Source organism: Eumetopias jubatus, unplaced genomic scaffold, assembly GCF_037043125.1.
Source record: "Eumetopias jubatus isolate StellerSeaLion01/CBP00866 unplaced genomic scaffold, mEumJub1_p1.0 scaffold_11, whole genome shotgun sequence".
NCBI lineage: Eukaryota > Metazoa > Chordata > Mammalia > Carnivora > Otariidae > Eumetopias > Eumetopias jubatus.
In genome coordinates, this window is record NW_028274817.1 from 31,617,037 (window position 1) to 31,644,882 (window position 27,846).

The 27,846-nt window shown below is 37.7% G+C and overlaps 1 pseudogene; it reads left to right on the top strand.

Moving 5' to 3' along the window:
• The first annotated feature begins 16,201 nt into the window (after positions 1 to 16,201).
• On the top strand, positions 16,202 to 17,489 carry LOC114196943 (BCL2/adenovirus E1B 19 kDa protein-interacting protein 3-like pseudogene; annotated as a pseudogene).
• The last annotated feature ends 10,357 nt before the right edge of the window (positions 17,490 to 27,846 follow it).

Below are 27,846 nucleotides of genomic sequence, written 5' to 3' on the forward strand. Positions count from 1 at the left end.
AGGAGAGAGAAATGGAATCATACAAAATGCTTAATTAGAGCTACACAGAAAAAGAGTGGAAGACAAAAACAGAAACAAGGAACAAAGGCAACTAACAGAAAACAAAACAAATATGGGAGAAATTAATCCAACCATATTAATAGATTGCATACCATGTAATTTATCTATTTAAGTGAACAAGTCAATGTTTTGGGGTATGTTATATTGTTATTACTTTTAATTTTGGTAAAATATATATAACAAAATTTGACATTTAAAAAATACATGTATTCAACAATCTTGCACAATTACGTGTATTCTATTATGCTACAATTACTATAAAAGGTAGATTTTTTTAATTTTAAAAATAGAAATAAAAGGTAGATATTTATACAAAAATGCTTTTAAAAATATAGAATGTCTCTGAAAGAAATTGCGACAATCGTTGCTTCTAAGAAGTGGCACTTGGGGATTGAGTAAAGAATGGAAGGGAAAATAATTTCTCATGTATTCTTCTGTGCTGTTTTCATGGTTTATCATGTTAATATATCTTATTCACAAAAACCAAAAAATTAGAAAAAAATAAATGTATCCAGTATATTACATAATTGGCATTTTTTTATTGCTTTCACTTTTTACACTAATGTCCAAATCACTAATAACTCAGGGTTCTCTTTCCCACTTAGAACCCTGATGAAACTTCAGAATCTTTCTTAACACAGTGTTTCAGACTTTTACAACCACTGAACCAAAGCAACTCCCAGTGAAAAATATAATTGAAATTATGTAAAGAGATGTACCCACTGAAACTATGTTGCATTAGAGATCTCTCTATATACAAGTCTTTCCCGGCGACTTGGCTATTACATTAAACAATATATCTTTTCAAATAGTACTTTCCCAGAAAATATAATAAAACAAAGATGAATAAATATGCTAAATATGAACCATGTTGCTACAGTTTTCTGATTGTGTGTTTACACTTCTTTGCCAGATTAAAGACAAGAAAAACAGCATTTAAGGACTTATATACTTACCCATATGTGGAATATTCCAAACTATGTACCATTTCAACATATCCTGGCAGGTTATCTAACAATGCTGCAACATTTTTAAAGCAATCCGACTGCCAAGTCTCACAGTGTGGGATCCAGATGTGGAAGGTATTTGGAAGCGTGTATTTGCTTCTAGGCAAACCCAGGATCAGTCCATGTGAATGAATTCCAACCTCCTCACCCCTGGAGTGTGGGTTAGTAACCATGACTGGTACGCATTGTTGGTGGCTCTGGAACAAGAATGATCCTATCTCGCATTTGCCACCAGCCAAAAACTTGCAGCGAGCCTTTCTTGGCAGGGAGTCATTTTCAATCTAAGTGAAATGCTCAAGTCCATGGCATTTCTTTATCAAAGCCAGTAGCAGTTAGAGTTTTGCAACCTCCAATGTGCACGTGCGTGTCCAAGGACGCACGTACGCACTCACGTTCCCTTGCTCTAACCCCAGCCTCCCCTTAGGAGAAGCAGAGAGGGAATGCTTTTCTCAGACGTCATGGGCTAGAATTAAAATTTCCTTGACATGATTTTCATCTAAAAATCTGCCAGTATTATACCCAGAAGGAAAAGGCCTGTTGCATAATTCAGCAATGGGTGTGGCTTCAGTTTTCTCATCTGTAAAATGAAATAACCTTATTGGACAATCTCTTTTGATCCTATCTAGTTCAGACTTTCCTAAATAATAAGAAGCATTTAAATATAAAGAACTTTTCACAGAACATAGGAGCGATATTCAATCCCCATTAACAATTCATGTACCTTGAGGCTGGGATGCAAGGCCTAACTGGCTCATCTCTCTTTCTTGAGGTCTCTTTCAACTCCAAGATTCTATTGGCACTTGAGGTGTCAGTTTTGTAAACTAATATATCTGCATTTTTTTTTAGAACACTGAACACGAACAACTCATTCGAACTGAACACTTCAGCCCTTGCTCCAGCCAACAAAACATGAATAGAAATCTAGGTATTTATATTAACAGTGGTAAACACTGAAGCTGTCTGCTGACAGGAATGTGTCCATACATTCCTAATAAAAGCAAACAGAGCTTCACCATGAGACAATAGCAAAATTTCTATCCCTGCCTCATCCAGATCAGGAATTACATGGAAACCTTTGGCATCCTTGAGAGTCAGATTGATACCAGCACTCCCAGGGCCACCTACATCCAGAAAGTAATATAAAATAATTCAGAGAAAAAACAGTTTGTCTGACAGGATCAAAATTCACAAATCGTCTCCATTGTGGGAGGTGACAAAACAGCCTTTCTTTAAAATTTTATTTATTTATTTGAGAGGGAGAGAGCGAGAGCGCGAGAGCGCGCACCGGGGAAGGAGCAGAGAGAGAGAGAGAGCGAGAAGCAGCCTTTGCGCTGAGCGTGGAGCTGGAGGCAGAGCTCGATCTCATGACCCTGAGATGATAACCTGAGCTGAAATCAAGAGTGGGGGGCTTAACCAACTGAGCCACACAGGCGCCCCAAGATAAAATAGCTTTAAAGGAAGAATGATGAGGTTCAGCTTCCAGATCTACCACTTAGCAACTGCATCGTCCTGGATAAGGTATCTAATCTCTCTATGCTTCAATTTCCTCATTAATTCTCTGGGGATAATAATACCTCATTCTTCAGATTAATGTTCTTGCAACACTGAAGGCACTCAAGAAGTAGCAGTTATTATAACAATCAATGTGTCCTTCTGGACTCTAGATCACATCTTGTCCTACCTTAGCAAGTCTCTGGATTCCACTCAAGCCTCTCTCTCTCTCCCTCTGTCTTCCTGCCCTTTTCCCTTCCCCTTCCCTCCCCACCCCATCTGAGTTTTTGCAACCTACTCAGTTTAGGGAATATTTTGTAAATCGCTTCTACTTTGCTAAATCATGAAGCCTAACCCCTCTGGCCAGTCCATGGCCCCAGACTGACACTAACAGAGAAGTCCAAAATGTCTTCTATACTGCTCCTTCCATCTGAGATGAGTGCATGCTATTTTATTTTTTAATTTTAATTCCAGTATAGCTTGTTATCTTATTTTCAATCACTATTCTGATTGCCGGTCCCTAAACAATGTAAAAATGTATCAGTCAGAACACAAACATTTATGCAAGAAACCTAAGATTGGGTAGGGCATTTCTCCTAATGAGTGAGTCTATCAGCTGCACCAATAGAAACCAGATCGGATGCCTAGAACAAAGATTAAAACTTACAAATTGTGTGTCAGAAAACATCTGCCTTTCCTCCAGCATCAAATCTTTTGTGGCAAAAGAGGTATTTATAAACCTGAATTCCACAGTTTTATTTGGAATTGTAGACTTTGGTTTTGGAAAGTTGGAAGGATGTTACGTGAGGAGCTTTGCAAATGCAAGCTTCATAGAGAGGAGGAAAAAACCCTCTTCTAAAATCTTGCCCTCTTCCAAAGAATCTCTGTACACATTCTAGAAATCAGTTGAATAGAGCAAAGCCACTATTTTTTAGTTTAGATTTTTTTTTTTAGAAGTACGCCTAAAGACGATGACAGGATTTTCAAATGAACATGATGCAGAAACTAGCTGACAACTACACCTCTCTCGGGGACTCTGCCATTGCTTTATAAAGAGAACGCTGAAAAGCTGGTGGGGAGATTCTACTCTGGTTCACAGGGGGATAGGTAACATCAGCCACACCTAAAACTCCATGAAAGCTGGATAATCTGTAGCTAGAAAATGTTTAAATGTGTTCTGAGTACAATTCCAATTTAGGATATATATGTAGCAAGTATTTTGTTTCTGGTCTGTTACTGACCATTGACAGACTACCTCTTTTTCTTTTATGTTTATAGCAGCTTTATTTTATTTTATTTTTTGAGTATAGTTGACACACAACGTTAACGTTAGTTTCAGGTATACAACTCAGTGATTTGACAAGTTTTATACCTTATGTTCTGCTCACCACAAATGTAGCTCCCATCTGTCCCATTACAGCATTATAACACTATCATTGACTGTATTCCTTTTGCTGAGCCTACTGTCCCCATGATTTATTCATTCCGCAACTGGAAGCCCGTGTCTCCCACGTCCCTTCACCCATATTGCCCGACCCCCGACCCCCCTGTCCCCTCTGGCAACCAACAGTTTGTTCTCTGTATTTAGAGGTCTGATACTCTACCACATATGAATACAGTATATAGTTCCATTCCTTTAGGGTTTTTAAAAAATAGTTTATTTCAATACTGTTTTCAGTGTAGAGATCTAGAACATGTTTTGCTGAATTTATCTTATACATATCATGTTTTTATGCTATTGTAAATGGTTATTTGAAATTTCATTTTTCAATTGTTTATTTCTAGTATATAGAAATACAATTGATTTTTTTCTGTTGGCCTTATATTCAACACTCTTGTTAAATTTACTTAGGATTTCAGTAGGGTTTTAAAATATATCTATTCTATGAGTATTTCTATGTATGCAATCCTGTTTTCTGTAAATAATGAGTACACTTCTTGTTTTTAATTTTATGTCTTTTGTTTTTCTGGCCTTACTGGCCTGGCTAGGCCATCAAGTACAATATTAAATAAGAATAGTGAGGGCACACATACTTGCCTTACTTCCAGTCTTAGAGGGAAAAAGCATTGTCTTTCAAGATTAGGCAAGATGTTAGCTAAAGTGGTTGGGGTTGTTTTTTTTTTGTTTTGTCTTATTTTGCTTTAAATGCTTTTTATCTTGTGGAAGAAGATCCCTTCTATTCCTGAACAACAGAGAGTATTCATCATGACTGTGTACTGAATTTTGTGAAATGCTTATTCTGCACCTTTTCTGAGCACAATGAGTTTTTACTCTTTGATTAGTTTCATATGGTAAACGGAATTGATTTTTTTTATTCTGGTAAAAGACATATAACATAAAATTTACCATTTTGACCATTTTTAACTGTACAATTTAGTGACATTAAGCATGTTCACATTGTTGTTCAGCCATCATGACCATCCACATTCAGAACTTTTTCATCTTCACAAGCTAAAATTCTGTACCTGTCCAGCATTAACTGTCCACTCTTCCTCTACCTAATCCCTAGCAACCACTATTCTACTTCACGTCTCTTCGAATTTGACTATTGTAGGCACTTCATATGTAGAATCATAAAATATTTATCCTTTTGTGCCTGGCTTGTTTCCCATGGCATAATGCCTCTGAGGTTCAATCCATTTTGTAGCATTTGTCAAAATTTCCTTCCCTTTTTAAAACTGAATAATATTCCATTGTATGTATATACCACATTTTGTTTCTCCATTCATCTATTGGTAAACATTTCCATTGTTTCCATCTTCTGGCTATTGTGAATAATGTTACTATGAACACGCGTATACAAATATCTATTCGAATCTCTGCCTTCAAGTCTTTTGGGCATATGCTCAGAAGTGAAATTGCTTAATCATATGGTAATTTTATTTTTAATTTTTTTGAGGAATCAGCACAATATTGTTTTCCACAATGGCTGCACCATTTCACACTCCCACCAATGCACAAGCATTCTAGTTTCACCACATCCTCACCAACACTTGTGTTCTATTTTTACGACAATAGCCATCCTAATGGGTGAGAAGTGGTGTCTTAGGGTTTTGATTTGCTTTTCCCCCGGTGTTAGTGATGCCGAGCATTATTTCATGGACTTTTTTGGTCATCTGCATGTCTTTGGAAAAATGACTGCTCAAGTCCTTTCCCACTTTTAAATTGGGTTGTTTGGCTTTCTGTTGCTTAGTTGTAAGTCTTCTTTATACTGATATTAATCCCTTATCAGACATATGATTTGCAAATACTTTCTCCCATTCCATGAGTTGTCTTTTCACTTTGTTGATAATGGCCTTTGATGCACAAAAGTCTTAATTTTGATGAAGTCCAATTTATCTATGTGTTGTTCTGTTACCTATGCTTTTGGTGTCATATCCAAGAAATCACTGCCAAATCCAATGTCTTAAAGCTTTTCCCTATGTTTTCTTCAAGGAGTTATATAGTTTTACCTGTTAAATTTAGTTCTTCGGTCCATTGTGAATTAATTTTTATATATGGTATAAGGTAAGGTTCCAAGCTCTTTTTTTCATATGGATAACCAATTTTCCCATGAGTGTTGTTGAAACAATTGTCCTTTCCCTATTGAGCGGTCTTGAAATTTTTGTCAAAACTCATTTTACCATATATGTGAACACTTATTTCTGGGCTTTTTAGTCTAATCCATTGGTCTGTATTCTGTATTTTATACCAGTACCACACTGTTTTGGTTACTGTGGCCATGTAGCATATTTCGAAATCAGAAAATATGAGACTTCCAACTTGTTTTCTTTTAAGATTATTTTGGCTATTTTGGCTCCCTTGAGATTCTACATAAATTCTAAGATGGACTTTTTCACTTTTGCAAACAAAACAAAACATTGTTGCAAATCTGGTAGGGATTGCATTGAATCTGTAGAGCAATTTGGGTACTAATGAAGTCTTAACAATATGGTGTCTTTCCACTTATTTGTGCCTTCTTCAATTTCTTTCAGCAACATTTTGTACATTTCAGTGTACAAGTCTTTCGCCTGCTTGCTTAAGGTCATTCCTAAGGATTTGATTTTTTTTATGCTATTGTAAATGAAATTGTTTTGAAATTTCCTCTTCAGATTCCTCATTGATTGTTAGTGTATAAAAATGCCACCGATTTTTTTGCATTTTGTATCCTCAGTTTTTCTGAAATTGTTTATTAGTTCTACGGTTTTTTTGTATGTGGACTCATTAGGTTTTTCTTCATATAAGATCATGTCATCTGTAAAGAGATACAATTTGACTTCTTCATTTCCAATTTGGATGCCCTTTATGTCTTTCTTTTGCTCTGGCTAGAACTTCCAATACAATGTTGACAAAAAGTTGTGGAAGCAAGCATCCTTGCCTTGTTCCTGATCTTAGAGGAAGATCTTTTAGTCTTTCACAATTGAGTATGACGTCAGCTGTGGGGTTTTTTATATGTTGTCTTTATTACAAGGAGGTATATTTTATCTGTTCCTAGTCTGTTGAGCTTTTTTTAATTATAAAAGGACGTTGAATTTTCTCAAATGCTTTTTCTGCATTGATTGAGATGATTGTGTGGGGTTTTCTTTCCTTCCTTCCTTATTTTTTTTAAGATTTTATTTATTTATTTGTCAGAGAGAGAGAACGCACAAGCAGGGGGAACTGCAGACAGAGGGAGAGGGAGAAGCAGGCTCTCTGCTGATGAGGGACCCCGATGCAAGACTCGATCCCAGGACCCTAGGATCATGACCTGAGCCAAAGGCAGCTGCTTAACCAACTGAGCCACCCAGGCATCCCATTTCCTTCCTTCTGTTAATGTGGCATATCACATTCATTGATTTTTGTATGTTGAACCATACTTGTGTCCTAAAAATACCACTTGGTCATGTTGTGTAACACTTTACTTTTTTTTATTTTTTTCAGAGTAGGGGGAACAGGGAGAGGGAGGGAGAGAATCTCAAGCAGGCTCCACGTCCAGCATAGAGTCTTACATGGAGCTTAATCTCACGACCCTGAGATCATGACCTGAGATGAAATCAAGAGTCGGATGCTCAACCGACTGAACCACCCAGGCACCCCAGAGAGAGAATCCCATGTTGTATAATCCTTTAAAAGTGCTGTTGAATTTGCTTTGCTAGTATGCTGTTAAAGAATTTTGCATCAATATTCATAAAGGATATTGGTCTGTAGGGTTTTTTTATAGCATATTTGTCTGGCTTTAATATCAGCATAATGCTGACCTCATAGACTGAGTTTAGGAAGTGTTCCCTCCTCTTCAAATTTTTGGAAACTTTTGAGAAGGATTTTGGTGTTAGTTCTTTAAATATTTGGTAGAATTCACTAGTGAAGCCGCTAGTCCAGGGCCTTTTTTGGAACACTTGATTCCTAATCCATCTCTTTACTAATTATAGATCTATTCATATTTTTTATTTCTTTATGAGTTAGTCTCGGAAGGTTGCATGTTCCTAGAAATGTGTCCATTTCACTTACATCATCCAGTTTGTTGGCATACATTTGTTTATAGTATCAATAGTAATTTTCTCACTTTCTGATTTTAGTTAATTTGAATCTTCTCTCTTTTGTTCTTTGTCATTTTAGCTAAAAGTTTGTCAATATTGTTGATCTTTTCCAAGAACCAACTGTTGGTTTTATTTATTTATTTATTTATTAAAGATTTTATTTATTTATTTGACAGAGAGATAGAGAGCACAAGTAGGCAGAGAGGCAGGCAGAGGGAGAGGGAGAAACAAGCTCCTTGCTGAGCAGGGAGCCCGACATGGGGCTCTATCCCAGGATTCTGGGATCATGACCCGAGCCAAAGGCAGACGCTTGACCAACTGAGCCACCCAGATGCCCCTGCTTTATTTATTTTTATGTTGTTTTTTTCATTCACTATTTTATCCGTGTTCTAAATTTTATTATTTCCTTCCTTTTATAGCTTTGAGTTTAAGCTACTGATTTGAGAAGTTTCTTCTTCTTTTTAATGTTAACATTTATAATCATAAATTTTCTTCTGGAAACTGCTTTCACGACATCTCATGAGTTTGGGTATGTTGTGTTTTCATTTTCATTTTTCTCAATATATTTTCTAATTTAACTTGCGATTTGTTCTTCAACCCATTGGTTGTTTAAAAGTTAAATTGATAATTTTTCCAATGAAAAACTAACCTAGAATTCCTGGAGGTAAATTCCACTTGACTATGATACATTATACGTACATATGGCTAGATTCTATTTGATAATATCCTTTAAGAATTTTTACACCTATATTCGTGAGATATATCGTTCTGAGGCTTCACTTATTCTAATGTCTTTGGGTTTTTTTTCTTTGTTACTTTATGCTTTTTCAATTGAGGTATAATTGATATACAACAAGTATACATATTTAAATTATAAAAAATGGTACATTTTGATATATGTATATATTTGTGAAACCATCACCACAATCACAAATGTTACCTGAAAATGTTTCTATGTTCACTTCTGTGATTCTACCTTCATGCCTTGCCCTAGTCTTTCTCATCCTCAAGCTACAGCTGATCCATTTTCTATTACTATTGATTAGCTTGCATTTTTATAATTATAATTTTATAATTTTATATAAATAGATTCATAAAATATGTAATTTTTGTCTGGCTTCTTTTACTCAGTATGCATATTTATTCATCCATATTACTGCATATATTGATAGTGTATTTCTTTTATGGCCAAATAATATTCCATTGTATTGGTATACCACAAACTGTATGTCCATTCCCTGTTCATGGACAGTTAGGTTGTTTCCACTTCTGACTATCAAAAATAACACTGTTATGAACATTAGTGTACATGTTTTTGTGTGGATATATGCTTTTGTTTCTCTTGGATTGGTATGGCTGGATAATAGGTATGTGTATAATTACCTTTTTAAGAAACTGCCAAACAATTCTCAAAAGTGGTTGTATCATTTTCCACTTCCACAGGAAGTATTTGAGAATTTTACTTTCTCTACATCTTCACCCCTTGGTATGGTCAACCATGCTAATACATGGGCAGTGATAACTCATTTGGGTTTTAATTTGCATTTCCCCAATGAATAATGAAGTTGAGCACCCTTTTATGTGGTTGTCATCTGTATATCTTCTTTACTAGTGTGTCTGCTCAAATGTTTGATTCTTTTTTAAAATCAGATTGTTCATTTTCTTATTACTGTGCTTTGAAAATTCTTTATAGATTCTGAGTAAAGTATTCCACCAAAGACTCCAGGAGACCACCAATGAGGATCTTGAGAGCTTGTTTTCCTTTTTTTTTTTTTTAAGATTTTATTTATTTATTTATTTGACACAGAGAGAGGGACAGCGAGAGAGGGAACACAAGCAGGGGGAGTGGGAGAGGGAGAAGCAGGCTTCCCGCGGAGCAGGGAGCCCGATGCGGGGCTCGATCCCAGGACCCTGGGATCATGACCCGAGCCGAAGGCAGACGCTTAACAACTGAGCCACCCAGGCGCCCCGAGAGCTTGTTTTCTGTATGGCTCCCTCTTCTCCAGCACTCTGCCTTGCAAATTAGTCAGATCAGCATCTCCAACTCTAATCTCTGTCTCTTCAACTCAGCAAGATGATGCCCTGCTCTGTTTGGGAGCCCCCCCCCCACACACACACACACAGCGTGAGGAAAGTACATTCAGGCAGAAAGGCTGACCTTGTTTGTTTTCCTTCTTTTGAGGCTCACTGTCCCATAGTGCATATTCCTCAGTATATGAAAATGATTAATTCATATATTTTCTCTAGTCTTCTATTTGTTTACAGAAGCAGGAGAGGTCTGGACCAGAGTGTGTGTCATCACCAGAAGTGTAAACTTGTTCCACCTATTTTCTTTTATCCCTTCTCTCTAACACCACTTCATTTTCAAGGTCAAAGTTTTAGCTACCCCTTTAATCTTCTGCACATTCCAGCATTTCCATTAGTCCATGAGGTCTTATCCTTTTGCCTCCTCCTTCCTCACCCCATCCCCTTTGGAATTATTTTCCCACTTGTGTATATAAACGCACTTTCCCAATGCATTCGTATGTATGGTTTAAGAGTTTTCTGCAACTGGACAATTAGAGATCAGGGGTCTCTTCTTTTTTTAAAGAGATTTTATTTATTTATTTTGAGAGAGAGAGAGCTGGGAGAGGGGCACAGGGACACATGGAGAGAGAATCTCAAGCCGACTCCCCACTGAGCATGGAGCCTGACGTGGGGCTCGATCTCACGACCCTGAGATCATGACCTGAGCCAAAACCAAGAGTCAGACGCTTAACCTACTGAGCCACCCAGGCGCACCAGCTGTCTCTTCTTTTCCCCTTTGCCCCACTTTTTATCTTAAGTGAGTGATTTAAATCTCACAACTTTTAGTCTAGCTTCAACTGATAATTTGCTCTACATTTCATTATACTTTATAATTGTGAACTTTCAGTTATTCCTAATCTTCTTATGAAATATTTCTTTATGCATATATTGTCTACTGCTGTTTTTCAAGACGTCTCTTTTTGAAGAATGTTTTCCTCACTTGAAATTCCACATCACTTGCTGATATCTCTTATTTTGAGACAGTCATTTTAGACATGTTCACCAAGTAAAGTAAAAAAAAAAAATCTGTGTTTATAATTTCTAAGCTCCCTTTTTCAATGGGTAAGTACTTCACTTACCTTTTGCTTATGAAGTTTCAGTGGATTCCCTGATGAATTGTGACATTGATAACAATATGCACTCTGCTGGTAGAAACCAGAAATAACAAAGAGAAAGGAAATAACATCTTTAGCCTCATCTCTTAGATTATGGCCTAACTCATAGTAAGCACTCAATAAATGTTATCAACTTGTTTTATTGTTATTATTAGATATTTATTATTATTGCTAGCAATATGCTAATCCACAGTGTTTCCTCTATTATTTATTTTTCTGATTCCATTTTGTGCATAGCCATGGAAAAAGTCAAACAGATCTGCATTTGAAGTTAGTTAGTACTTGCTTTTGCTCACAGAGCCTTAAAATGGGATTAAAACATGCTTTACAAGATTTTTGTGTGTCTAGCGTGAGGCTCAGCACATAGTAGGCATTGAAGAAATGTTTGTCAAAATTTTTAAACATAAGTTTCCCCCCCCAAAACGTCTAGACATTTTTCTACTATCTTTCCTTCCATCTTTCCTTCAGAACAAGTAAACAGAAATTCCACTGTGTAGTCCTCATTCTTCTTTCCGGACAATTTCAACTTCTTCAGCGCCTCATCTTTCTTTCTTTGCATCTTCAACTCTAGCTAGATGAATAGGGGATGGGGAAACTAAATCAATACTCATGATTTCATTTATTTTCACAATTGCTACTGTAATGTATGCAGTAAAAGGAAAATAAACAAAATAGCCTGGAGTATGAAGAAATGGCCAGAAGTTTGATGTAGTTGGAGTAGGGATGCAAGGAATGGGGCAGTAAGTGGTTTAAAAATGTCTGTAGCAATATAAGGGGATCAAATTCCGAGTGGTTTCATATTCCAAGCTGTTTCGTATTTTAACCCGTGGGAGAGCATTCCCCAAAATGTGTTTCAGGTAACACTAACTTGAGAGGGTTTTAATAAACATCCTGTGAAAAAAATTCCATGAGCAAATACATGTGGGAAAATGCTGTATCAAATGGCAAGAGAAGGACTTCTCAGAGCCTTGAATATAATAATATATGAATCTCTTAGAAGAAAACATAGTGTGCAGTTATTTGACCTCAGAATTCTTTACTTTAGGTGGATTGTGCAGTACCGCCCTTCATCAGAACAACAGACCTTCTATGTAGGGGAATGACACAGATTAATTTTAAGAAGATAACTCTGTCATGGTGAGGCTGACTTGTAAAGGAGAGAGTTTGATTCATAGATCGGTGAGGGGGGCTATTATAACAGCCTGGACTGGTGATGGCCTGAACTAAAGTAATGGCCCAAGTGTAGAGCAACCAGCGATCTTTCAAAAGTGGTAGAAGTGTAAGATGATTGAAGAGAAAGCGTTACAATATTTTCAGGTTTTCAGTTTGGACCAACAGATCAATAGTGATATCATTAACAAGAATAGGAAAGAAAGGAGAAATGGCTAAGTGGGGAAAGATAATTAAATAATGAGTGACTCACAAACCTGTATATACAACCCCAACCTGTATTTCCAGTCCAGATTTATATTTTCAACTGTCCTTCTGATAATCTACAGACACTTCAACCTTAGCATGTTATAAACCAACTTCATCCACATAAGGAATAATCTATTCCTTCAGGGGTCCTACATATTCAGGGCATTATCTTCATCCTACTTACTTAACCAACTTCGTCCAAATAGAGAATATTCTATCCCTTCAGGGGTCCTGTATATATTCTACTTTCTTATGTCTCTGGGGGATGTTCTTTCCTGGAATAAAACCTAACAGACTCTGGCTGCTCTAGGAAGTCCTAGATCCTAGATACCTTTTGGAAGAAGTCCCCCTCTCTCGGTGACTGTCCAACATGGGTCCATGTTACCTTATAGTCATCACCGAACTTCCTACAAAAAAGTTCTCAGTACATCAAGATTCTTAAACATGAGTTGAAATCTCATTGGAGCCATCTGTGGGCCTGTGCTCACCATCTTGGAAGATATGTCTCACTAATCAAAGTTACTCTAACCTTCTGAGCCTAGGGCTGCTTGGAAATCAGCGAGTTCTACCCTCCTGATGAGATTAAAAGATCTCTCTATCCATGCAAGAACTTCTAAGTGGGCAGATTCCCTGAGGCCCGGAACTAATATCTGTACATCATGAGCTCTGGAATATCCTCTGATAAAGTGGATCTTCTCTTAGGAAGGTCAGGTACTCTTAGAAGGTCCATGGACAGACTGAAAGAGACTTGAAATTCCTGGAATAACTTATGCAAATTAAAATATGTGTGGAAAATGTATAATTTTCTCAGAAGAACATCCATAGTTCTCATCAGATTCTCACCAGGGACCATGATCCTTATAAGACTGATATTTATGAAAGCTAGGTAGCTAAGAGCTTCGCTCTGTCCTGAAATATCACATCTTAGGTCAAACTAAAATACTTTCAAAGTAACACTTGAGAAATCTTAGCTAAGAGATTACAGATTTGGGTTATTCTTGAGTGTGAGGTGCAGGAGGTACGCTATAACAATCCCATATTTTACTTTCAGTTAACAGCTCATCCATACTTTCTTAAATAGAAATCAGAACCAACTTTTCAGATACTATTTCAAGGTACTACTTTTTGTCTTTAGATCCTTTTCATCTAAAATTGGTGTCAGGTAAGCTTCGTATCACAATGTCCTCCGATTGCTCTCCTGAAATTGAGGTTTTTCCCTCCCCCCTTATTACTAGTGCGGTGCCATGCCAAATCAAGTACTTAATAAATATTTGTTGAATGATTAACAGTTTATAAACTTCTTACTGTTTTCCTGTTATTTTAGATTGTTTACTTTCTTGCCCTGGTGAGTCTCACCATTTTCCTACCTTAAAATACTTTCGAACATGATATGCTTCTATAGCTAACTTACTATAGCAGTACCATATACATTTGTGATCTGGATTCATGGATCCACACGCGTCAATTGTGGGAAGTTAGAATTTCAAAAAGGCTATGTGTAATTCTCAGCGGCTTTGTTGTGCCCCCTAGAGGCTTGTGTCTCCCAACAACACAACCTACTGAAAACACCCTCAGTTTTTTTAATAAGTTTCTTTGTTTTGGAAGGCAAGTCTCGTTTTTGATAGCTGTTCAGACTTCTTTGTCTTCTTTAAATTATTTCCCATTCAGCTCTGTCTTCCCCTGTAAAGATAATTCCTAAATGCTCAGCTAAAATAGAGTAATGCCATCCTCTCTACTGTATTGAGGTGAATTTCCAATAGCTTCGTAGTAGAGTATCGTTACTAATACTACTATTAATCTCATCACATAATGCAACACTTGAAACGTTTCTAAGTCTAAAGAGACTATTTGTGATGGAGAGGAGAGCAAGCCAGGAGAGCAGCTACCCAACCAGAGGCTTAGCCTGGAAGTGTCATGGTCTTTTAGCTTCAGTTTACAATGACTCAGATTCCCAAGCATTCCACACATGACATATATTTCTTTTCCTCTCTGAAATAAACAATGTATGTTTCAAAGCGAGATCCTCTAGCCCCCACACTCAGCTTTGAAGAATATAGTAATCAAATGTGGATAAAAGACAGAAAGAACGAGGGGAATTGTTTGTTTCCATATAAATAATTGCCTCTCTGAGCACAACTAGAAATTTTCATGGCTTTGTTTTGTCTTCTGTCTGCCTCCTGTAGCAGGAAGGAGAAGAAAAGACAAAATCTGTGAGTGCAGTCGTTGGTTGACTGGATGACATGCCAACAGCACACGTCCCGATTGTTGAAGGTGAACAGACGGGGTGCTCATGATCATCCAGGGTGGGCTCCACATCTTCCACCTGGGAACATTAAAACCTGCAGGTAGAAAAATAGTAGCTGTTTTTGAGAAATTTTTACTGTGTTTCTAATTGTTGCTAACATCCAAGGTATTGAAACAAAATTAGACCCATGAAATAAGTATCTTTTTAGGCACCAGTCCTGTTTTCACAAATTGTCTCTGAATGAGTGTCATCTATGAAGTGTGACATTTAGTTTGGGGGATCCAAATGAGATAAACCATTTGTCACTTACTATCTATTCCTGATGAAATGAAACACAGGCCAGGCATATGGTCGTTTATTCAGCATTCATATTTGCATCATGATGGCAATATATTGCATCCCCCCTCCACATACCCCAACACAATGCAGTTATGTATCCATAGGTAATATACGGTAACTTCGCTTTAATGCTCTCTTGTAGGTACTAACAAGACAGTTCCATCTGGGATCACGTTCAACAAAGTCCACTTAACTATTGTCCTGAAATAGCATCATTTTTGGCAGCCTGAATACTGAAACATCTTCACAAAAAGTACCAGGGCAGCAAAGCCAATAGCTGGATATCTGGGGAGGCAGAATGGTTGAGCAGGAGTTCTGGTGTCAGAGTGAAGGGTGTTCAAATTCATACTCCGTCCCTCACTAGCTATCAAAATTTGGGCAAGTTGCCAAATCTCCTTGAGCCTTAGTTACGTTATGCATTTAAAAATACCAATCATGTAAGAATAAAGAACATAACGTATGTAAAGCACCTAGCACCATTTCGTACACACAACGGAAACAAGAAAGACAGTACCTCCCCTTCATTTTCCTTTGGGCCATCAGATCAAAATACAAACCTGTGTTGATGTACTTGCAAAGTGCAAATGTATTTTTCAATATGCATAAGTTAAGATGATTTGTCTACTTGTTGGGGCGCCTGGGTGGCTCAGTGGGTTAAACACCTGCCTTCGGCTCTGGTTCTGATCTCAGTGTCCTGGGATCAAGCCCCGCATCAGGCTTCCTGCTCAGCGGTGAGCCTGCCTCTCCCTCCTCCCTCTGTGATCTCTCTCACTCTCTCTCAAATAAATAAATAAATCCTTAAAAAAAAAAAACATGATTTGTCTGCTTGCATCACTGAATGTGAATATTAGGGACCCTTAAAGATTCTAAAAAGGGAGTGATCTAATCACAGAGATTTTATTTGCGAATCAGGAGGCTTTTTATTAAAACAATATCCAAGGTTGCTGCCTGAGAACCAGGGGCGGTCCTGCTGCAGCCACAGCTCTTCCAGCAGCCTGACCATGTCGTCTCATTTAGTAGAGCAGCCGCCGCCCCCGCACAACCACAACAACAACTGCGAGGAAGGTGAACAGCCTTTGCCCCCGCCAGCCGGCCTCAACAGTTCCTGGGTGGAGCTACCCATGAACAGCAGCAATGGCAATGATAATGGCAATGGGGAAAATGGGGGGCTAGAACATGTACCTTCCTCATCCTCTATCCACAATGGAGACATGGAGAAGATTCTTTGGGATGCACAACATGAATCAGGACAGAGTAGTTCAAGAGCCGGCTCTCACTGTGACAGCCCTTCCCCACAAGAAGATGGGCGGATTATGTTTGATGTGGAGATGCACACCAGCAGGGACCATAGCTCCCAGTCAGAAGAAGAAGTTCCAGAAGGAGAGAAAGAAGTTGATGCTTCGAAGAAAAGCGTCGACTGGGTGTCTGACTGGTCCAGTAGACCTGAAAACGTTCCACCTGAGGAGTTCCACTTCAGACACCCCAAACGCTCCGTCTCTTTAAGCATGAGGAAAAGTGGGGCCATGAAGAAAGGGGGTATTTTCTCCGCAGAATTCCTTAAGGTGTTCATTCCGTCTCTCTTCCTCTCTCATGTTTTGGCTTTGGGCCTAGGCATCTATATCGGAAAGCGACTGAGCACACCTTCTGCCAGCACCTACTGAAGGGAAGAACAGCCCTGGAGAAGTGGAAAAGCGTGTGACCTGTGAAGTGGTGTGTTGTCACAGTAGTTTATTTGAACTTGAGACCATTGTAAGCATGACCCAGCCTACCACCCTGTTTTTACATATCCAAGTTCCAGTAACTCTCAAACCCAGTATTTTATTCAAACTCTGTTGAGGCATTTTACTAACCATTCCCTTTTTGGCCCGTAAGACACTTTAGAATTTCCTAACAGAGTTTACTGTTATTTAGAAATTTGCAAGGGCTTCTTTTCCGCAAATGCCACCAGCAGATTATAATTTTGTCAACAATGCTATCGTCTCCTTTTAGTGCCACCAGACTTAGACCTGCATCATTCATGGTATAAATTTTACTCTGGCAAGATAACTACCATCTCTCTCTTCAAATGAGATCAGGTTAGCAAATGATAGAACAGCTTTGTTGTTTTGTTTTGTTTTGTTTTTCTCAAGGCAAAGCAAACTTCCCTGAGCTTGAATTTATAGTTATTTAAAAAGAAAACAAGCAAAAAAAAAAAAAAAACAAGACACAAGAAAAAAAATATCCTGGGCAATAAAAAATTATTTTAAACAAACAAACAAAAAAAACAATATCCAAGGAGGAAGGAACAATTCTGTGATTATAGAACTGAGTGGGGTTAATTGTAGAAGAGAAGCAACAATCCTACTTTAATGCCATGTCTAACATAAATTATTGCTTTAAGGTTTTAGCATTTGAATCCCAAAAGCCTCAAAACTGCAAGTCTTTTTCATGAAAGTTTCTTTATTAATAACAAAAATAATAATAGCCAGTATTTACTGAGTGTTTATAATAAGGCAAGTACTGAGTTAAGTGCTCTACATGAATTATTTTTTGTAATTTTTCCAACAGTCTTGTGAGATATGCATGATCTACATTTTGCATGTTTCCTCAAGTCATCAAAGGCTAGGATTTAAAACAGAGTAGTACTGGGGTACCTGGGTGGCTCTGTCAGTTAAATGACCGACTCTTGATTTCAGCTTGGGTCATGATCTCAGGGTTGTGAGATCGAGCCCCACGTCAGGCTCTGTGCTGGGCATGGAGCCTGCTTCAGATTCTCTCTCTCCCTCTGCCCCTCCCCCCTAAAAATTAAAAATAAATAAAATAAAATAGGGTAGTATTAACAGTTCTGACTATAATACTTTGACACATTACCACTCACTTTTGCAGGATCTCTAGTACTGAAAATCTCATCTCAATATTTGTGACTATTTCTGATAATAAAATTTATTATGTGCCAGGCATTATTTTAAATACTTCACGTTCATTATATCTTATCATCTTTGCTATTTCCTGAGGAAATAAACGTTCTTATCCCAATGTCACAGAGAAAGAAATTCTAATAGAAGGCAAGATCAAAATTAAACCCAAATGTGCTTGACACCTAAGCACCTCTTCCTAAGCACTACACTTTGTCTTTAAACAAAATTTTTAATTTTGGTTTTTAAGATTTTATTTATTTGACAGAGAGCGACACAGCGAGAGAGGGAACACCAGCAGGGGGAGCGGGAGAGGGAGAAGCAGGCTCCCCGCTTAGCAGGGAGCCCGATGTGGGACTTGATCCTAGGACCCTGGGATCATGACCCGAGCTGAAGGCAGACGCTTAACGACTGAGACACCCAGGCGCCCCATATTTTATTTATTTATTTGTCATCGAGGAGAGCACCAGCAAGGGGAGCAGGAGAGAGAGAAGCAGGCTCCCCGCTGAGCAAGGAGCCCAATGCAGGATTCGATCCCAGGACCCTGGGATCATGACCTGAGCCGAAAGCAGAGGCTGACCGACTGAGCCATCCAGGCGTCCCCACACTTTGTCCTTAGAAATGTGTTTGTGGCTGTTAGAAAGGGGAGCGGAGGTGATAAAATCACATTGTTGATTGCCCATCTCTCAAAGGATCTGTATACAAAAGAGACAACATAACATAGCCAAGGACAATAACCAAAAGCATGGCCCAAACATACACAAGCAGTATCAACAAACTAAATCTGTGTGAGCTAAAGCTAAAAATCATGTTAAAGACCAAAAAGAGGGCACCTGGGTGGCTCAGTTGGTTAAGTGACTGCCTTCGGCTCAGGTCATGATCCTGGAGTCCCTGGATCGAGTCCCGCATCGGGCTCCCTGCTCGGCAGAGAGTCTGCTTCTCCCTCTGACCCTTCCCCCTCTCATGTGCTCTCTCTCTCTCTCTCTCATTCTCTCTGTCTCAAATAAATAAATAAAATCTTAAAAAAATAAAAAATAAAAAATAAAAAAAAAAGACCAAAAAGAATCTCTTTAATTTGTTTAGCTACATCTGAGACAAAAAGAACAAAAATCAGCAAGGTAACTGCTTGGAGCAAATGATACAATATTACCAAATGACCAAAAGTAAGCAGTGTGACTCCACTTTTCTTCTTCCTTTTCCATCAAAGAGACAAGCCTTCAACTTGAAAAGGAGAAATGTGGTTGAAAGGGCATTCTAAGATACATAGTAAGAGAACTCTGTGCTACTTTAAATTAGGTAAAATGTGGGCACCTGGCTGGCTCAGTCAGTAGGGCGTGCAATTCTTGGTCTCAGGGCTCTGGGTTTGAGCCCCACATTGCATGTAGAGGTTACTTGATAAAATAAGTATATATATATATATATGTTTAGTGGAATGTATGGATTCAAAAGAATTCCATCTCAATGTGACAAAAATCTTATGTATATAAACATAGGACTATTCTGGAAATCTCTCAATTTGATTGAACAAGCATACATGTACCAGGCATGCTACTGAAATGTTTGGCAATACAAAAGATAAATAAAACAGTCTCTTCCCTCTTCGGCTCATGATCTGATTGAGATATTTTCAAAACGATAAAGCAATGTGCAACATATAATAGGTTAAAATTGCTAGTTTTGAGTCAGGGGAGAGAGATATCAATTCCTCCCATAAAATCTCAAGAGGGCTTATTGTGAATGTCTTACTTAATCTGGACTTTCAAAATGAATAAGATTTCGACAAGGAGAAATGGGGCGGAAGGATATCCTAAGTTGATGAGAATGGCCCAGTCATGTCATTGGAGTATTGGAGTGGAACAGCGTGCGGTTTACTTAGGGAAGTGTAAATGGTATGGTTTTGGAGAAAGCAAGATAAATGACAGAGATTATACAGGTCACTAAGATAGTAAAATAGGGATTTATCTTTTATTCATCACTGTATATCCAGCATGGGCCCTGGTAAAGATTAGTACCCAATAAATAAAATAAAGGACAAGAAATACAAATTTGAATATAGACAAACATTGCCTCAATTTTCAAAACCAGAGAAAAGTTGGATTACAGAACAATTATTAACAGACTGGTTTTCAAACACTTAAAAATAAAAGTAGTACTCATGAGGAACCAGCATGGGTTTATGAGCAGCTAACCCCACTAGAGTGTCCTCACTTTTTCTTTCCCAACTTTTTCTTTTGAAAAATTACAGCTCTAGAAAATTTGGAAGAATAAATTCGATGAACATACATTTATACTTCACTTAGCTTCTCCAGGTATTAATATTTTGCCACATTTGCACTAGCCCTCTCTCCCTCCCCCTTCCCTTTTCCCTCTCTCTCTCCCTTAATCCCTTTTATTCCTGGTTTTGCCTTCCACGGTTTCAATCAACAGCAGGCCAGAAGCAGATGATCCTCCTTCCAACATAGAATCAGAAAGTCAATAGCAGCCTAACGCTATGTAACAAGGTCTATCATTCCCCTCACTTCTCATCACGTAGGCATTTTATCACCTCACATCATCCCAGGCAGGAGAAAGGTGAGTACACTAAGATAAAATATTCTGAGAGCGAGACCACATTCACATAGCTTTTGTTACAGTTTGTTGTTATAATTGTTCTATTTTATTATTAGTTGCTATTTATTTCTCACTGTGCCCAATTTACAAATTAAACTTTATCGTAGCTATGTAAAACATAGTAACACAGTAAACACAGTATAAAACACAGTTTAAAAAAACAGTATAAAAACAGTTCCGTATTAGTTGTGGTTTCAGGCATCCGCTGGGGGGGGTGTCTTGGAATGTATCCCCCAGAGATAAGGGGGGAACTACTGTATATACACAAATATGTGTGTGTGTGTGTGTATGTATATATACAAAAAAATGGTTTACATATATGTAAAGTTTTCTCCTTTTTCTGAACCATTTGAAAGTAAGTTTCAGATATCACTTCCTTTTAAAATAAGGTTGCTAACCTAGTATTAACAAATATAATGTATCTAGGCTTTCAAAAGCAAAATATTTGCTGAAATAAATATTGGCAAAATATTTCTTTTATTGTTTTGAGGGTTTTTTTTGCAAAATATTTCTGAATAGCTTCATGAATTAAATGGAAAAATGAGTCAAATGATATGAACAGGTGAGTTCAGTTAATTAAATTAACATGCTGAAGAGTGTTGATTAATGGATCAGTTTCACCCTGGAGGGAGGTCACTAGCACTGTCCTACAAGGCTCTTCTGTACTTACTGCAGTCGAAGTAAACAGTCTATCTCCCACTGACAGTTTATCCCTGGATAATATCTAATTCAACTCTTTCCAGCTATAGTTCATACAAATCACATTTAGGATTTTTAAAAATATATCTATTCTTGCCCACCCCCAGAGATTCGGACTTAGTATGACTGGGGAAGGGCTCCAGATATCTGTGGCAAGACATCTATAACTAGAATCATTGATTTAGGGTAACTATCCTCATTTGATTAAATCTCTAGCAGATATCCCTACCTCGTTGCAGGTAATTTAGATCTAAAAATCTTCAGACACTTATAATACAAAAAATTGCCTGAGCACAGTGTTTATCCACCTGAATGAAATAGATTTGCCAATTTCAGGTCATCTTATTCAACCTGCAGCTACAGTTTCAATTAAGACTAAAAAAAATTCATAGTTGTACATTCTAGACAAGGTAGAGGCCCTTTTTTTTTTACATCTTCTAATGGCTAAGATCTTAATCCTAGAATGTGGCTAAATTGGGCCTCAAAACATAAAAATTATAATGTGTAAGCTCTTCCTCTGAGTTTTAGTATCAGATATTTGAAAGAGACCTATATTTTATAATAAGCATCCCCATTTTCAAGGCTTTTAGGCATTTTACTTTCTACATATAAGAAGAAAATATGTTTGAGCTTTTTTTTTTTCCAAGTAAGCTTTAAATACTGATGGTGGGGCTTGAACTCACAACCCTGAGATCAAAAGTTGCACAGCTCTACCAACTGAGCCAGCCAGGAACCCCTAGAAGAAAATATGTTAATAGAGGACCATACACTAAGGAGGGACATCATGGACTCATATAGGAAGAATCTTTTCTGAGTCGAGATTTGTCTCCTAAATAAGAAATATAAGTTAGGGCTTTTGTCTTCTCCTAAAGACCATATTGTTTTTAAAGATCTGACTACAGTTTGAAAATCCTTTAATCTCTATGAACTCTTTGTAAATTATAAGATAATAATCAGATGACTTCAATGTTGTGGGTGGGAGGTTATCAAGACCTTGAACATGGGCTCTCTATGGACTGGGAGGTTGATTTCCCTATAAATCCGTCATCTAGGGCTTGCTGTATAAATCAGAATGAGACAAGAAAAAAAGAATTTCTCAATTTAATACTTTTAAAAGACAGTTTATGGAATAAATCTGGAACAAATTGCACACTTATCTGTATGCATCAGGTCAGTATTGTTGGATTACAACTTGCTTTTCCCTGCCAGGGTAAAGAAAAGTAGGCCACAGTGGGAATAAATTGTGTAAACAAAACAAAACAAAATCTTAAATCTATTATGCTATTGAGAAAGGGAAGTTATGTTAACAAGAATATGTGAAAAGTAGTTTTCATTCACAGATAACTTTTCAATTTTGTTTATAAAAATTTAAGAAAACTATCACCCCTACTTCTGAAGACTGATAATAACTAACACCTACCAAATGCTTGATATTTGCCAGGTGCTCTTATAATTACTTTGGATCTGGGATTTTTTAACCTTGACTACAAATTAGAATCATCTGGGGAGCTATAAAATTCCAGATGACCAGGCCTCAATGGAAACCAATTAAATTAGAATATTGGAGGGTGATGTCAGTCCAAGCATTAGTACTTTTTTTAAGTTCACCAGGTGATTGCAATATGCTGAGGTTGAGAACTATTGTTTCTGATACATCAACTTATTTAAGCTTTATAACAGCCTCTTGATGGGGGTGCTTTTTATTACCATCACTCTCACTCTTACCATTTCTTAATTACAAGTGAAAAGACTATGACAGAAAAATGTGAAGTTAATGTCCCAAGGCCATCAGCTCCTAAGTGACATGAATGAATGTCACACTGAATTCAGGCAGTGTGACTCTATTATGCTATTATTATATCATTGCCACCCTAATTAAAAACCACAGATTACCACAATTTGTCAACCTTCAAAGTACCGATCATAAATGTTGCTTTAGGGACACCTGGGTGGCTCAGTAGGTTAAGCAGCTGCCTTCGGCTCAGGTCATGATCCCGGGGTCCCAGAATCGAGCCCCGCATCAGGCTCCCTACTCAGTGGAGGGCCTGCTTCTCCCTCTCCCTCTGCCTGCCGCTCTGCCTACTTGTGCTCTCTATTTCTCTGTCAAATAAATAAATAAAATAAAAAAAGACCTAAATGTGAGACCAGAAACCATTAAAAAAATCATAGAACAACAAAAAAATAAATAAACAAATGTTGCTTTAGTAGCCCTTACACGATAATAATTTGTTTTGTTCAAAGTTAAATGTAGAGAAAATAACGTCTGCTGAGAAAATTCCTATTTGCCAACATTATAATACAACCAAACTGTCTGGTTTTTAAAGCATGTCCCTGTTGCCATCCAGCAGTGTTGGGCCCTCACTCTTTAATGCAGTCTCACACCGAGTGCTATAGAGTTCCTATTTTTAAAACACTGCAGAAAAGTTGTATTTATAGAAGATTGAAGCGAGATCCATTCTTCTAGACATTCTATGTGATAGCCTTCAATTAAGTGAATCCAGATGAAAGCTTATTATTTAGCCAATGTTATTTTAGTCCCATGCAGAATTCTCTTCACTGTAGTATTTAAAGATTCCATATTTATGTGCTAACATAACTAGTTAATGTTTTTCTCACTGCAAGCTGCTTCAAAATTGGTGAGGCAGGATTATAAATAAATGATCAGACATGCTGCTTATATGTCAGTGACTCAAGTGAAAGCCTACAAGGATGATTATGAATCACATGAATTTAGAAGGTATATCTAAAATGCTGTGTCACAGAACCTGAACCGAAAACAACATTCAAAGATTTCAGCAATATGCTGAAGCAAATAAGATTAAAATTTAACAAAAGTATATTTAGTATCTTGCACTGGTTTGAACAAAAACACAAGACAGAGTATAACACTTTGAGTCAAGTCACCCTATATTCGGACAGAACAGGCTGTTACGAAGTTCCTTCTTATATTGAAATGACGCCACATCTTGTAATTTTCATCCAACTGTCTTGGCTTTTTCTACTCAAGAGCACAAAAAAAATGCCAAATGACTTGGCAAGACTGCATATCATACTGAATGACAACAAATCTTTGAATATTTGAATAATATATTGCTTTCGGGGAAGCAATATAACACAGTAATTAAGAACCTGAGATCAGGGCGCCTGGGTGGCTCAGTTGGTTAGTGACTGCCTTCGGCTCAGGTCATGATCCTGGAGTCCCAAGATGGAATGCCACATTGGGCTCCCTGCTCAGTGGAGAGTCTGCTTCTCCCTCTGACCCTCCCCCTTCTCATGCTCTCATTCTCTCTCTCTCAAATAAATAAATAAAATCTTAAAAAAAAAAAAAAGAATCTGAGATCAGGCAGGTCTCAGTAGGATAACCAACTATCCCAGCTTGCCCATGAATGAACGATTTCCTGGGATACAATACTTTTGGCACATAGGATGTGGTCAAGCCCCATTAAAAAGCCCAGACACCAAAAGCCCAAGTCAGCTTCCCTGGCTAGCAGTATTCTTTGAATATTGTCTTACGTTGATGTATGACATCAGCCAGAAGGGTAACTTGCCCCCGAGGAAGATGGAAGCTTCAGGAGTGGAACCCTCTCAGGCTTCACCCTATCCCTCTCTTCCTTTGACTGGTTCTGACTTGTATCCTTTTGCTCTAACAAAACTGTAATCGTAAGTATGGTATTTGTGTGCATTCTGTGAGTCATTCTAGTGAATTATTAAAGCTGAGAATGGTCATGGGAACCCCCAAATCTGTAGGCCTCGGGATTCCTGAACTTGTGGCTGGTGTCTGAAGTTTGGGCAACCTTTGGGCACTGTTCCCTCAATTTGTACAGGTCTGTTTATTCTTTATACGCCCTGTAACAGAGTTTCAAAATACAAAATGCAAACATTGACAAAATAAAGAAGAAAAATTGACAAATTCACAAACATCATTGTGGAATATTTTGAATACTATAATACATCTCTCAAAATAGCTCAATGGAACAAGCAAGAAAAATCTATAAAGAGATAGAAAACCTAAAAAACACAATTAACAAATTTGACCTAATATATAGATTTTATGTGAAAAGAAATTAGTTTACATTGCATACAAACTACAATAGGATATACAGTTGACCCTTGAACAACAGGGGTTTAAACTGCATGGGTCCATTTATACATGGATTTTTTACAGTACCATACTGCAAATGTATTTTCTCTTCCTTACAATTTTCTTAATAACATCTTTTTTCTCTAGCTTACTTTATCATAAGAATATGGTATACAATATATATAACATAGAAAATATGTGTTAATCAACTGTTTCATTATTGGTTAAGTCTTCCAGCCAACAGCAGGCTATCAGTAGTTAACTGGAAACTCAAAAGTTATATGCAGATTTTTGACTGCATGGGGGGTTAGCACCCCAACCCCCACACTGCTCGAGGGTCAAATGTACATTGTTTTTAAGTACACATGGACTGTTTTTTGAAACCGAACAAATGTGATTATAAAATGAACCTCAGCCAATATAAAATGCTTGAAATCATTCAGAATATATTCTTTGAACACAGTGCAATTAGAATAAAAACAATAAAAAGCTTAACTAGAATACCACCAAATGTTTGGAAATTAGGGAATACATCTCTAAATATCTCATGGGTCAAGATAGAGTCAGAATGGAAATTAGAAAATATTTTAACTGGAAGGATAATAAAAATATGAGAAAAAGTTTGAGGTATGCAGCTAAAGCAGTGTTTAGAAAGAAATATATAGCTTTATTTTCTTAAGATTTTATTTTTAAGTAATCTCTACACCCAGCACAGTGCTCAAACCCACGACCCTGAGATCAAGAGTCAGATCCTCTACTGACCCAGCCAACCAGGCACCCCAGAAATATATAGCTTTAAATGTATACATTAGAAAAGAAGAAAGACTGAACTTTAAATTATCTAAGTTACCATCTCAAGATAGTAGCAAAAGCACTAAATTAACCATAAAATAAAATAGAAGGAAATAAATAATAAAGATAAGAACAGAGATGAATAAAACAGAAAAAGTATATGCGAGAGAAGAGATCAATAAAATCTCAAGTTCAATCTTTAAAGGAATAATGAATTTATATACTTTAGGCTGAGCAAGGGAAAAAAAAGAAACACAAATTACCCATGTCACAATAGGAATGGGAGAAACTAATACAGAAACCAAACATTAAAAGCATAAGGGGACACTTCTAATTCCAGGATTCCAGCATGTGGGGGAATAAAAACATAACTGGTAAAAAAAAAAATTCTTTTAAAAAACAATCATTTAGTCTCTAGAAATTGTACTAAGGATATACATCAAATGGAGAAGCATTCATTCAGGAGAATCTACCAAATATCAATGAGAACAGTGAGAGTCTGTAGCACTTGAGGCACAACCCACTGCCTTCCTCCCCCTTCCCAGATCTGCCTGGCAGAAGCTCTACACAGAAAAATGTGGCCAAGAAGATGGGTCTCTGTCTCCTCACAGCTCCCAGTCAAGGGCTTACAGTATGCCCCGGGAGAAGCTGGCCACCAGCATTTCTCACCCTCTCCAACTCTAAGTTGAAGAGGCCAAATCTGGTAAGTGTAGCTGAGAGGCTGGGGGCTCCAACACTCCAAGCAGACCCCAATCATGGGCAGAAACTCTAACCTAGGCATGGCAGGCCAATAATACTGGATTAGGGTAGAAAGACTTAATATTGTTAACATATCCATACTACCCAAAATGAACTAACAGCAGGTTCAACACAATCCCTATCAGAACCTCAATAGTTGGGGGTGCCTGGGGGCTCAGGTGGCTAAGCGTCTGCCTTTGGCTCAGGTCATGATCCCAGGACCATGGGATTGAGCCCCACATCGGGCTCCTTGCTCAGCGGGGAGCCTGCTTCTCCCTCTCCCTCTGTCTGCCGCTCCCCCTGCTTGTGTTCTCTCTCTTCTGTCAAATAAATGAATAAAATCTTTAAAAAAAAAAAAAACCAATAGCCTTTTTGTAAAAATGGAAAAGATGTCCTCAAATTCATATGGAATTCCAAGGGGCCCTGAAAAACCAAAACAATATTGAAAAAAGAAGAATAAAGTCAGAGGACTTACACTTCTCAAATTAAAAGCTAACTACAAACCTATAGTAATCAAAACTGTGTGCTGCTGGCATAAGGACAGATATACAGAAATATGTGCAGAAATAAACCCGTACATCTATGGCCAATTAGCTTTTGGCAAGGTTGGCACATCCACTCAATGGGGAAAGAACAGTCTCTTTACAACTGGATGTCCACATGCAAAAGAATGATTTAAGACCCCTATCTCACCCCATATATAAAAATTAACTCAAACTGGGGCACCTGGGTGGCTCAGATGGTTGAGCGTCTGCCTTTGGCTCAGGTCATGATCCCAGGGTCCTGGGATCGA